We start from the raw sequence: 11,153 nt of genomic DNA on the forward strand, positions 1-11,153 counted from the left end.
CTTCCTTCCTTCCTTCCTTCCTTCCTTCCTTCCCATTGCCCTGTGAATAATATTTTTGTAAAGCAACTGTGGTACAGGACCATTGAGGAGATGATGAATTGGTTTTAATCAAGGAAAATTTCCTGGGAGAGAGATGCCAGCATTAAACAAACAGGTGCTTACTAAGCACAGCGCTTCTTGATAATGAAGCTAATGATAATGAAAGACGCCTAAGTCAAATGACAGGTGCTGAGGCTTTGTTTCATTCACTCTTTGCATTTTATCTGGGACCGACAGAGCTTGGAATCAGTAAAGCAGGAGATGGGGTAGAGAGTTCAAGCTGGTAGGATGCTCAGTGAGAAAGACCTTTGTGCCTCAAAACTCTATCCTCGGAGGATATGGCTATCTGTTCAGGCAGAAGAGCCATAAGGGCTAGGCAACTGGGGTTGTGAATCGATTGGGGCCACACAGCTGGGAAGTATCTGAGGTCACATTTGAACCCAGGACTTTCCATCTCCAGGCATGGCTCTCTATCCACTGAGCCACCTACCTTCCCCTAGAAGGTACTTCTCTGGAGGAGGCTACCTCTTCTATACCTTCTGGTCAAAAATTATATTTTCTTGTCTCCATGGCAGCAACTTAGATGAGAAGCAAGGTGACCCTTCTCCTGTATCTTTGCCAAGAAAACTCCATGGACAGTACTAAAATGATAAAATAGATGACATTGGTTGGAAAGTATCCAATATGTTGCTGGAAACGAGAAGAGGAACACGAGTCTGGACAGACTATGTGAGATGGCGGAGGATAGAAGGGCCCGGCCTGCTATGGCCCATGTGACCACGAAGAGCCGGACATGACTGAATGCTGGGACAACAAAACAACAAATAGGTGACCCCTAGAGATATTGGCTCTCTGATCACGGGTAAGTCACTTAATTCTCCCAGGAATCTGTAAAATGAAGGAGTTGGACTAGCTTATGAGATTCTCTCCAACTCTATGCCCTTTAAAAGCCTTTGGACAATGGAAGAACATCCCTTAGTGGGATGATATTTTCCTTAAGCAGAGGCCATTCAGCCCATTACTCTCATTTTACAAGTGAGGGAACTGGAGAGTCGTCTTATCCAAGGTCACAGCCTTGAAGGTCTTAAGTGGGATTTGAACCTCAGTTTTCTGACTTCTGGATGAGTTCTCTTTCCAAACACTCCATGCTGCTCTGACCTAGGATACCATCTCTATCTACAGTACTCCTCCCATCCTAAAAGTCAGTCTAGTATTATGGAAAGAGTGGGGGAGGTGTGGGGTAGTTCTCTGGGTGTTTTCTCTGGCTGTCTCCCACTCCTGGACTTATGTTTGTGTACTAGATATGCTATTCACAAGGTTTTTTTTTTTTTTTTTTTTAATTTAGCACTCCCCTTGCTGAGTCTCAGTTTCTTCTTCTGTAAAATGAGAGGGTTGAATTAGATGATCTCTAAGGTTCTTGGAAGTCCTAAATTCTATTCTTTCTTTTTAAAAACTATACCTTCTGTCTTAGAATCAATACTCCGTATTTGATACAAAGCGGAAGAACCACAAGGGCTAGGCAACTAGGGTTGAGTGTCTTGCCCAGGATCACATAGCTAGGAAGTGTTTGAGGTCAGATTTGAATGCAGAACCTCCTATCTCCTGACTCTATCCAATGAGATACCTAGCTGCCTCAATTCTAGTCTTTTTTTTTTTTTTAAACTCTTATCTTCTGCCTTAGAACCAATACTGTGTATCAGTTCTAAGGAGAAGAATTACAAGGAATAGGCCAGTGATTCCCAAAGTGGGTGCCACTGCCCCCTGGTGGGTGCTGCAGTGATCCAGGGAGGCAGTGATGGCCACAGGTGCATTTATCTTTCCTATTAATTGCTATTAAAATTAAAAAAATTAATTTCCAGGGAGCTAAGTAATATTTTTTCTGGAAAGGGGACGGTAGGCCAAAAAAGTTTGGGAACCACTGGACTAGGCAATGGAGGTTAAATGACTTGCCCAGGATCACACAGCTGGGAAGTGTCTGAGACCAGATTTGAACCCAGGACCTCCCATTTCTACACCTGGCTCTCAACCCACTGAGCCACCCAGCTGCCCCAAATTCTATTATTCTTGCTTAGTCATGCTACAAAGTTACTTAATCATGTTATCTCAGTCTTCAAAGACAACCTCCTCCTTTTTTACTTATTTATTTATTTTGGCCTAGAGTTTTATTTTCTCTGGCTGTCCCCCACAGCTGGAACATTCTTTCCCCTCATCTCTAACTACTGACCTCTCTGGCTTCCTTTAAGCTATAACTAAAATCTCATCTTTTGCAGGAAGCCTTTCCCAAAGCTTCTTAATTCAAATGCCTTCCCTGCATCGATTATTTCTTATTTATAGTTTGCTTCCTTTGCCTTGTCTCCCCCATTAAAGCTCCCTGAGGGCAGGGGCTGTCTTTTGCCTTCTTGTATCTCCAGTTCTTAGCACAGTGCCCAGTACATAGGAGGCACTTAATAAATGTTTATCAATGGATTGATTCTATTTCTCCCAGTTTAGGACTTTCTCTCCTATTAACCACAAATGATTTTCAAATATATTTTCTCATTGAACCTTTTCTTGTTTTTTATTTTTTTAATCCCTACCTTCTGTCTTGGAACCAATACATAGCACTGTGTATTGGTCCCAAGGCAGAAGAGTGGTAAGGGTGGGCAATGGAGGTCAAGTGACTTGCCCAGGGTCACACAGCTAGGAAGTGTCTGAGGCCAGATTTGAACCCAGGACCTCCCATCTCTAGGCCTGGCTCTCAATCCACTGAGCTACCCAGCTGCCCCCGAACCTTCTCTTGTGATAAATAAAAGTTTGAGTAAAACCCAACCGATAAATTGGCTGCATCTGACCATATTGGCAATATTCTGCTCCTCTCGCCCTCCGCCATATTGGCAATATTCTGTGTGAGAGGAGGGAGGTTTATTTCCATTCTTTTCTTTGGGACCCAAACTGGTTTTAGCCTCTCTCCTAAGGTTGGGCTCTAGGATAAGGAGAGACCATGCTCGTGCCTGGCTCCGTGACGGAGTGACCTCGCGTCAGCCTTGGCGAGGAGGAGGGGCATCGCCAGGCCACCTGTTGGAGACCCGAGCCTTAGGGACATCCCACTTTCCCTGGCTGCTGGCCAGTGGGGGATGCCCTAGGCAGGGGCAGCTGCCTCAGCTGTCCTTATCTTTGACCCTGTTCTAGCCAGCCTCCAGCCCAGCTCATCTTCCATAGCTCTGTCAGGACCCGGAGGAGGGTTTAGCCACTATTCCAGCCTTGGAAGCTCTGCGAAGCTCAGTTGTCACTCAGTCGGAATTTCGTGTGATTCTCTTGGGGCACATGCCCTGTGAGGCCTTGGGGTCACAACCCCTGTGTTCTCCCTGTACCCCATCTGCTTCTGTTCCAGAGACTTAGAAAAGGGTAGAACCGAGCCTCGGGGAGGCTTGGGTTTGAGTCCCCTCACTGGCATTTGTTAGCCAAGTGACCTTCATCTCCGTCAGCTGGAGTTTCTCCATAAATAAAATGGGTATAATCGCAATAGCTAACATTTACATAGCACCTACTATGTGCCAGCCACCAAGCAAAGAGCTTCACAAATATTGTCTCATTTGTCACAACAATCCTAGGAGGTAGTGCTCGTATTATCCCGATTTTACAAATGAGGTAACTGAGGCAAACAGAGTTAAGTGATTTGAACTCAGGACTTCCTGATCCTTGGCCCTTTCCATAGCACCATCTGGCTGCCATTTTTAACACAGGAAAAAGTTATACAAAACTAGCCTTATCTCTCAGTATAGGAAACATTCTATAGGTGTAGCACTGGAACTCGAGTCAGGAAGTCTCAGCTTCTGAGTTCAAATCAGACTTCAGATACTTCCTACCTGTGTGGCCCGGGCAAGTCACTTCACCTTGTCTGCCTCAGTTTCCTCATCTGTAAAATGAGAAAGAGAAGAGAATGGTAAACTAGTCTAATATCTTTGCCAAGAAAACCCCAAATGGGGTCATGAAGAGTCAGATGCAAGTGAAAAATGACTGAACTGACAAAAGTAGAGCCCAACCTGCCAACCAGTCAACATGAATGTGTGAAGCTCTTGCGGTGTTCCAGGCATTATGTAAAGGTGTCTGTGGGCCCTCAAGGAATGCACTTGCTAAGATGGGGAGGCAGTGTGCCTCCTGCAGGATTGCCCCCAGATGAAGGGAGTCAATTCATCATCTATCCCAAGGACCATTGGAATGAATCTGAATCCAGCACCCTGGTACAGGGAGGCAGTGTGGCCCAATAGAAAGAGGCCTAGCTTTGAGGTCACAAACCCTGGGTTTGAATCTCTCTCCTGACATTATCTGTTTGACCTTGGATGAGTCACTCTCCCTTGGCCCAAGTTTCCTCATTTGAAAAACAAGAGAGTTGAACCAGACGTCCTCTGACTTTTCTTCTAAGTCTCCCGTCTTAAGCCTTTCAGAGATGTTTTCATTTGCATTTTTGGAGCTGGCATGTAAATTGTTCTCCTGGTTCTACTTTGTTTGCTCTACATGGAGAACTTCTCCCCCCAACCCCCACATACCCACAGAGGACACACACTTATCTTCACAGCGTCCCCAAGAGGGAAGCAAAAGTGGGCGTTAGTGGTCCATTTGACAGATGGGGAAATGGAGGCACAGAAGCACCTGGCTAAGAATATCAGAGACCTGAGATTAACCAGGATCCAAGAGACTGTGCCAGACAACGGACACACAGGGTGAGGCTAAGAGGGAAGGTTTAAGGCAGAGGCAGAGTTGTGAGCTAGAGTTTTCTAGGTTGGCATCAGCCCAAACTGACACAGTAGAGGCTACAGGACCCTGGGGAGAAAGCGATGGAAGACTTAAGTGCATTTCACATGTGCTGAAAAAAAAAGCTAATTATACACCAGGGGATCCATACATTAGCACCTCTCCTTTTTGTGTTAAAAGCTTGGGGCACCGAGGGCTGTAATCACCAGCTCTGAGCACAGAGACAGAGAGACAGAACCAGACAAAGGCAGAGACAGAGAGATGGAAAGAGAGAGAGACACACACACATACACAGACATAGAGAGAGACAGAAAGAGACAGAGACAGAGAAACAGAGGCAGAGACAGAGAAAGAGAGACAGACAGAGAGAGAGAGAACCAAAGCGAGAACCAGAGAGAGACAGAGACAGAGAGAGAGGAAAAGAGAGAGAGAGAGAGAGAGAGAGAGAGAGAGAGAGAGAGAGAGAGAGAGAGAGAGANAGAGAGAACCAGAGGTGGGGAAGAGAGAGAGAGAGAGAGAGAGAGAGAGCGCACTTGCCTAAACCTGCAGGGATTCTGTGCCTACAGCAAAGACGTTAGAGTGATGGGGATCCATAGTCAGTCAATCAATAAACATTTATTAACTTTTTACAATGGGCAGAGCACAATGCTAGGCACTGGGGATTCCAAAAGAATATAAATGGTTCTTGTCAACTAGGTGGCACCATGGTGCCTAGAGTACTGGGCTTGGAGTTGGGAAGACCTGAGCTGTGGGACCCTGGGCAAGTCACTTAACCCCGTCTGCTTCAGTTTCCCCAATGATAAAATGGGGAGAAAAATAGCATCTACCTTTCAGAGTTGTTGTGAGAGTCAAATGAAATGATATTTTTATATCAGGCACAATGCCTGAACATAGTAGGCACTTTATAAATGTTTATTAAGGAATTTATAATTTTGAAGGGAAGAAAAAAATATGCAAATGCACCTTTTTTGTTGTTCAGTCTTTTTCAATTATGCCCAACTTTTTGTGACCCCCTTTGAGGTTTTCTTGTCAAAGACACTGGAGTAGTTTGCCATTTCCTTCTCTAGGTCATTTTACAGATGAAGAAAGTGAGACAAAGAAGGTTAAGTGACTTGCCCAGGGTCACATAGCTAGCAAGTGTCTGAGGCCAAATTTGAATTGAAAAAGATGCTTCCTGAGTCTAGGCCTGGCACTCTATCCACTGTGCCACCTTTATACACATTACATATATGCACATTATGTGTATGTTGTGAAATGAAAATAGATACCAGGTGGCAAGTGAGGGAGGGAAGGCATTAGCAGCTGGAGGAAATTAGGAAAGGCCTTCTGGAGGAGGTGATGCTTGATTGATCTGTCTTGAAGGAAAAGAGGGATTCTAAGGCCTGAGATGAAGAGAGAGAACATTCCAGGTTGGAGGATGGAGGGACAGCAAAGACAACTTGATTACACTTTAGAATGCATGCAGAGAAGAAATGTGTGATCAGGCTGAAGACAGATGCCAAATCATGAGGTTTTTATTTTGTTCTGAGGTGATAGGGAGCCAAGGGGGTTTATTGAGAGAGGAGAACATGTGCTTACTATCTAGATTGGGAGTGCCATCACTGTAAGGGAAGGACCATGTCATATATTCTTTCTGTATTACCTTTAAGGGATCTCTGATCTTTTTGAGTGAGAAGACCCCCTTTTGAATGCCAAAAGATTTCTCAGACCCCCGTACCATTTGTTCAGCAATTTTCAGTCATGCCTGACTCTTCCTGACTCCATCTGGGGTTTTCTTGGCAAAGACTGGAGTGGTTTTGCCATTTCTTTCTCTAGCTCATTTTATAGATGAGGAAACTGAGGCCCAAAAGGGGTTAAGTAACTTGCCCAGAGCCACACAGCTAGTAAATTCTGAGGTCAAATTTGAACTCGGGTCTTTTTTATTCCAGATCCAGTATCCTATTCACTGAGCCACCTAAATATTCTAAGCCATTTGGAGTTTTCTTGGCAAAGATCCTGGAGTAGTTTTCCATTTCCTTCTCCAGCTCATTTGACAGATGAGGAAACGGAGGCAAACAAGAGTTGAATGACTTGCCCTAGGTCACCCAGCCACTAAGTATCTGAGGCCAGATTTGAACCCAGGAAGATAAAAGCCTTTCCAACTCCAGACCTGGCTCTCTCTTCACTATACCACCTAGCTGCCCCTGTACAATATATCCCATACCATAATAGTTGTATTGTTTATTAGTAGAAATAAAAAAAAGTGGTTGGCAGATTTCCTTGCAGGGACTCTAGAGTGGAGTTATAATTAAAATGAGACGACTAGGTCTTTGCTCCATAATTTGGAAAGTGCTAATAGCACTTGTACTCCTTCCACGGGTTAAAGCTGAACTTTGCATTTATTTGGGCAAGACATTTACTGTTGATGGGCCTCAGTTTCCTCATCTGTAAAATGAGGTGATTTAATGAAATAAATTCTGTCATCCTTTCCTGCTCAAAATCTATGGTTCTGGGATCCTAGTTAGCAAGACTCATGACTTAAAAAAGGAAACTACCATTTGATAATCACTTTTTCCTCATTTTCCTCTGCAGTCTCCCAGCCCAATTGGTGGTCTCTCCAGTAGTAGCCTCAACATGTACTGGGATTTTTTATGTTCAAAGATTAGGGTTTTTTCCTCATCAGTTCCTATGGGTTCTATAGTCATCTCAATGCAAATGACTCCCAGATCTCTCTCTCTCTCTCTCTCTCCCTCCCTCTCTCTCGAACCCTGGTCTCTTTCCCAAGCTCTAGTCCCTCCTTGCCAACTGCCCATATAATCTTTCCCCTCTTCTGAATTTGATTGTTCTATTGAGGGTGCTACCATCTGTCCAGTCACCCAAGTCCACAATGTTGGAGTCATCCTTGATGCCTCCTTTTCCTTGTACTTTCCTTATCCTACTAATTGCCATGATGCCTTGATCCACTCTCCACGATATTTCTGCCATCAATACAACTTTATAAATAGAGAGGTTAAGAAGACTGGAAAGATAGGAAAGGGCTAAGTCTGTGCTGGCAAACCTATGGCACACGTGCCGGAGGGGGCTGCTTCCTTCCTCATTGCCACTGAGCCTGAGGACATTTCTTACATCACCCGTCCCTCTGCCCAGCAGCCCAGTGGAAGCATTCCTTCCTATCCTAGAGGTGATAGGGAGCTACTGGAGTTTATTGACTAGGGGAAAGTAACGTGATGAGACCTATTCTTTTAGGAAAATGACTTGAGTGGCCAATTGGAAATTGGCCTGGAGTGGGGAGAGCCTCGAGGCCGGTGGATCCACCAGCAAGTTATGTTATTGGTCCCAGCAGGAGGCAATGAGAGCCTCCAGCAGGGCAGCAGCAATATCAGAGGAGAGCAGGAGGTGTATTTGAGATGTCGCAAAGGTGAAATCAATAGGCTTTGATGATAGATTGGATTGGGGGGTGGGAGATAGCGAGGAGTCCAGGATGACTCTTGGGTTGCAAAGTGGAGGGAGCAGGAGGCTTGGAGGATGAGGCTGCCCTTGATGGTAACAGGAGAGTGGGGGGAGGAAGGGGAAAGACAAGTTTGGTTCTGAACACATCAAGCTGAAGACGTCTCTTGGACTTTGAGTTCAAGATGTCTGACGGGCAGTTGGATATTTAAAGCTGGAAGAGACCTTAGTGGTCATCTTGTCTAATCTCCCATTTTACAAATGAGGCTGGAGTTGGATGACCGGAGTTTAAACCTAATTTTATTTACTTCTCAACAGCTGAAGGATTTCAAGAAGTCGTTGCCCTTTCAGACTTCCATTTTCCATTCTACTTCTTAGATCGCTGATTGACTTCTTCTGGGTCTCGTCTCCAAACCTCCCATGTGTGCACATACCCGTAGCACATCCACCCAGGGCCAAGACCCGGGAAATCTGAGCTCGGTGTGCTTCTCCTGTCAGAGAACTAAGGCTGGGAATGAGCCTCTCCTCTTCCCAGGCCTCCCTGGCTCCCAGCTGATCCAGAGACCTTGGCGAGTGGCTCCCCGTCTGGAAACATGTCAGCCGCTGGCACCACGGGGCAGTGCCAGCCAACCTCGAAGGCTCCTTTCAGTCTGCAGGCAGTGTAGCCAGGTCCAGAGGCTGAAGGAGCTGTGGCAGAAAGGTGGCAGAGGCCCAGACACTGTGCAGAACCAGAGAAAGGAGGGAGGAGGCCGTGGGGCCCCACAGGGCTGGGCACAGCCTTTCGCCCAGATGCTGGGGACGGCTAAGTGGGTCACACTCAGGGGACGGGGCTCTACCAGCTTCTGGGCAGAAAGAGCTCCTTCCCCCAGTGGGAGGCTCAGGAGATCTCAGCGCTAATAATGGCTAACATTAGAATCTCAGGCAAGCTGTTCCCCTTCCCAGAGCCCAGTTTCCTCCTCTCTAAAAAAACGAGATTAGAGTAAATGATCTCTAAGAACCTCCCAGTTCCAAATGTAAAGAGGGAGTGTGGCACAGTGGAAGGAGAGACTGATTTGGATTTAGAGGACCCCCTGGGTTCTGGGTGCTTCACCTTTCTGGGCTTATTCTGGGTTCCCTCATCTGTAGAACAAGGGGACTGGGCTAGATGGCCCCTCGATGGCCTCTTTTTTTTTTTTTTTTTTAACCCTTAACTTCTGTGTATTGTCTCATAGGTGGAAGATTGGTAAGGATGGGCAATGGGGGTCAAGTGACTTGCCCAGGGTCACACAGCTGGAAAGTGTTTGAGGCCGGATTTGAACCCAGGACCTCCCGTCTCTAGGCCCTCGATGGCCTCTTGTTGCTCCAGATCCATGATTCTTTGAGAACATGGACAGGCTTACTGACCCCTATTCAACTACTAAGGGACCACTGACCACTGGCTTCTGGCTGAGATGGCTTCTGAAGGAGCAGAAGTAGGAATCCCGTCATTTAATCCTAGATTTGGAGCTGGAGGAGAGCAAGGGGGCCGTCTAGCCTGTTCCTCCTCGTTACTACAGATCAAGGTAGTAAGACCCAAAGAGGTTAAGGGACTTAACCAAAGTCATACAGGTAATAAGTAGCAGTGGTCAGGATTCGAAGCCAGGTCCCCGGACTCCAAAGCCAGCGCTTTCCCACTGTACCAATCGATGCTGTCAAGTCTAAAGGCTCCTCTTGCACCCCCTCCCCCCAACACAAATCCTCTGGCCCTCCCCTCCCTGGGATGACTTCTCTATTGCCATGGCAGCCGGAAGTTTTTCAAGCTTCATCAGTCAAGTCCTCCTCCTCTCGTTCCTGTTTATCCCCCTACACATCCGTACACAGAGCCAGGATAAACAATCTCTCCTTAGTCATCAGTCCCCTGAGCTGCGGGCCCCCCTCTCTCCCCTCTACTCACTCCCCAGACCTTGCTCGGGGCCCCAACTCTGGGGGGATCTGCTAGTTCTAACCTCTGTCTCCCTCCCTCTCCTCCCAGCCGGGTCAGATCGGGGCCACCCAGGAAGAAACCCCTTCTGGGCCAGGAGCTCGGAGAGAACCTGGGAAGCCAGTGAGGGGGGAAAGGATGGGAAGAGGAAAGCGAGATGGAGCTGGAGTCAGAACATCAAGGTCACAGAAATGGAGACCGAGCTGGAGGGGATCCCAGAGACCATGTGGCCCAACCTGTACCCGACCTCGGGGTCTTTGGCAGCACCCCCAGGAAGGAGCCAGCCAATCTGGCCACCAATGAAACTGTTTCCAGAGACAAATGTTTCCACTTTGGTATAACTCGGATTATGGGAAAGCTTTTCCCCCAACAACAAGGCTAAATCTGTTTCTTTGTCATCTCCCCCATTGCTTCTAGACCTTTGAGGTCCAGCCAAAAAAGTCTAATTCTTCTCCTGAAAGAGCATCCTTCCAGTGCTTAAAAAAACTCTCAGATCCCCCCTTCTTCAAGTCTTTACTTGTTTAGGAGGAATATTCTCAAATCTGGCCTCAGATACTTCCCAGCTGTGTGACCCTGGTCAAGTCACTTAGTTTCCATTGCTTAGCCCTTACTGCTCTTTTGCCTTGGAACCAATATGCAGAATTGATTCTAAGATGGGAGGTAAAGGTTTAAAAAAAGAAAAAAGAAATTTACCAACTTCTTCAGCTGAGCTCTTTTCTGGCATTTTCCTCTTTTTTTGGAAGAAAAATTTATTCTGAATATTCTTCATGTTACATTTGGAATTGGCCTGCTTGTCCCTACTTTCATCTGAACTTCTTTCCCTTCTGTGCATTTTAAAGACTGTTGTAGAAGCTGCCTTTTTTATTTTGGCATCGCTATTGCTAGCCAATGAAAGAGAGATGGAGAGAGAGGGAGATAGGAGAGGAGAGAGAGGAAAGGGAGAGAGGAGAGAGGGAGAGAGAGAGGGAGATAGGAGAGGAGAGAGAGAGGGAGATAGGAGAGGAGAGAGAGAGGGAGA

Source organism: Gracilinanus agilis, chromosome 6 (genome assembly GCF_016433145.1).
Source record: "Gracilinanus agilis isolate LMUSP501 chromosome 6, AgileGrace, whole genome shotgun sequence".
Taxonomy (NCBI): domain Eukaryota; kingdom Metazoa; phylum Chordata; class Mammalia; order Didelphimorphia; family Didelphidae; genus Gracilinanus; species Gracilinanus agilis.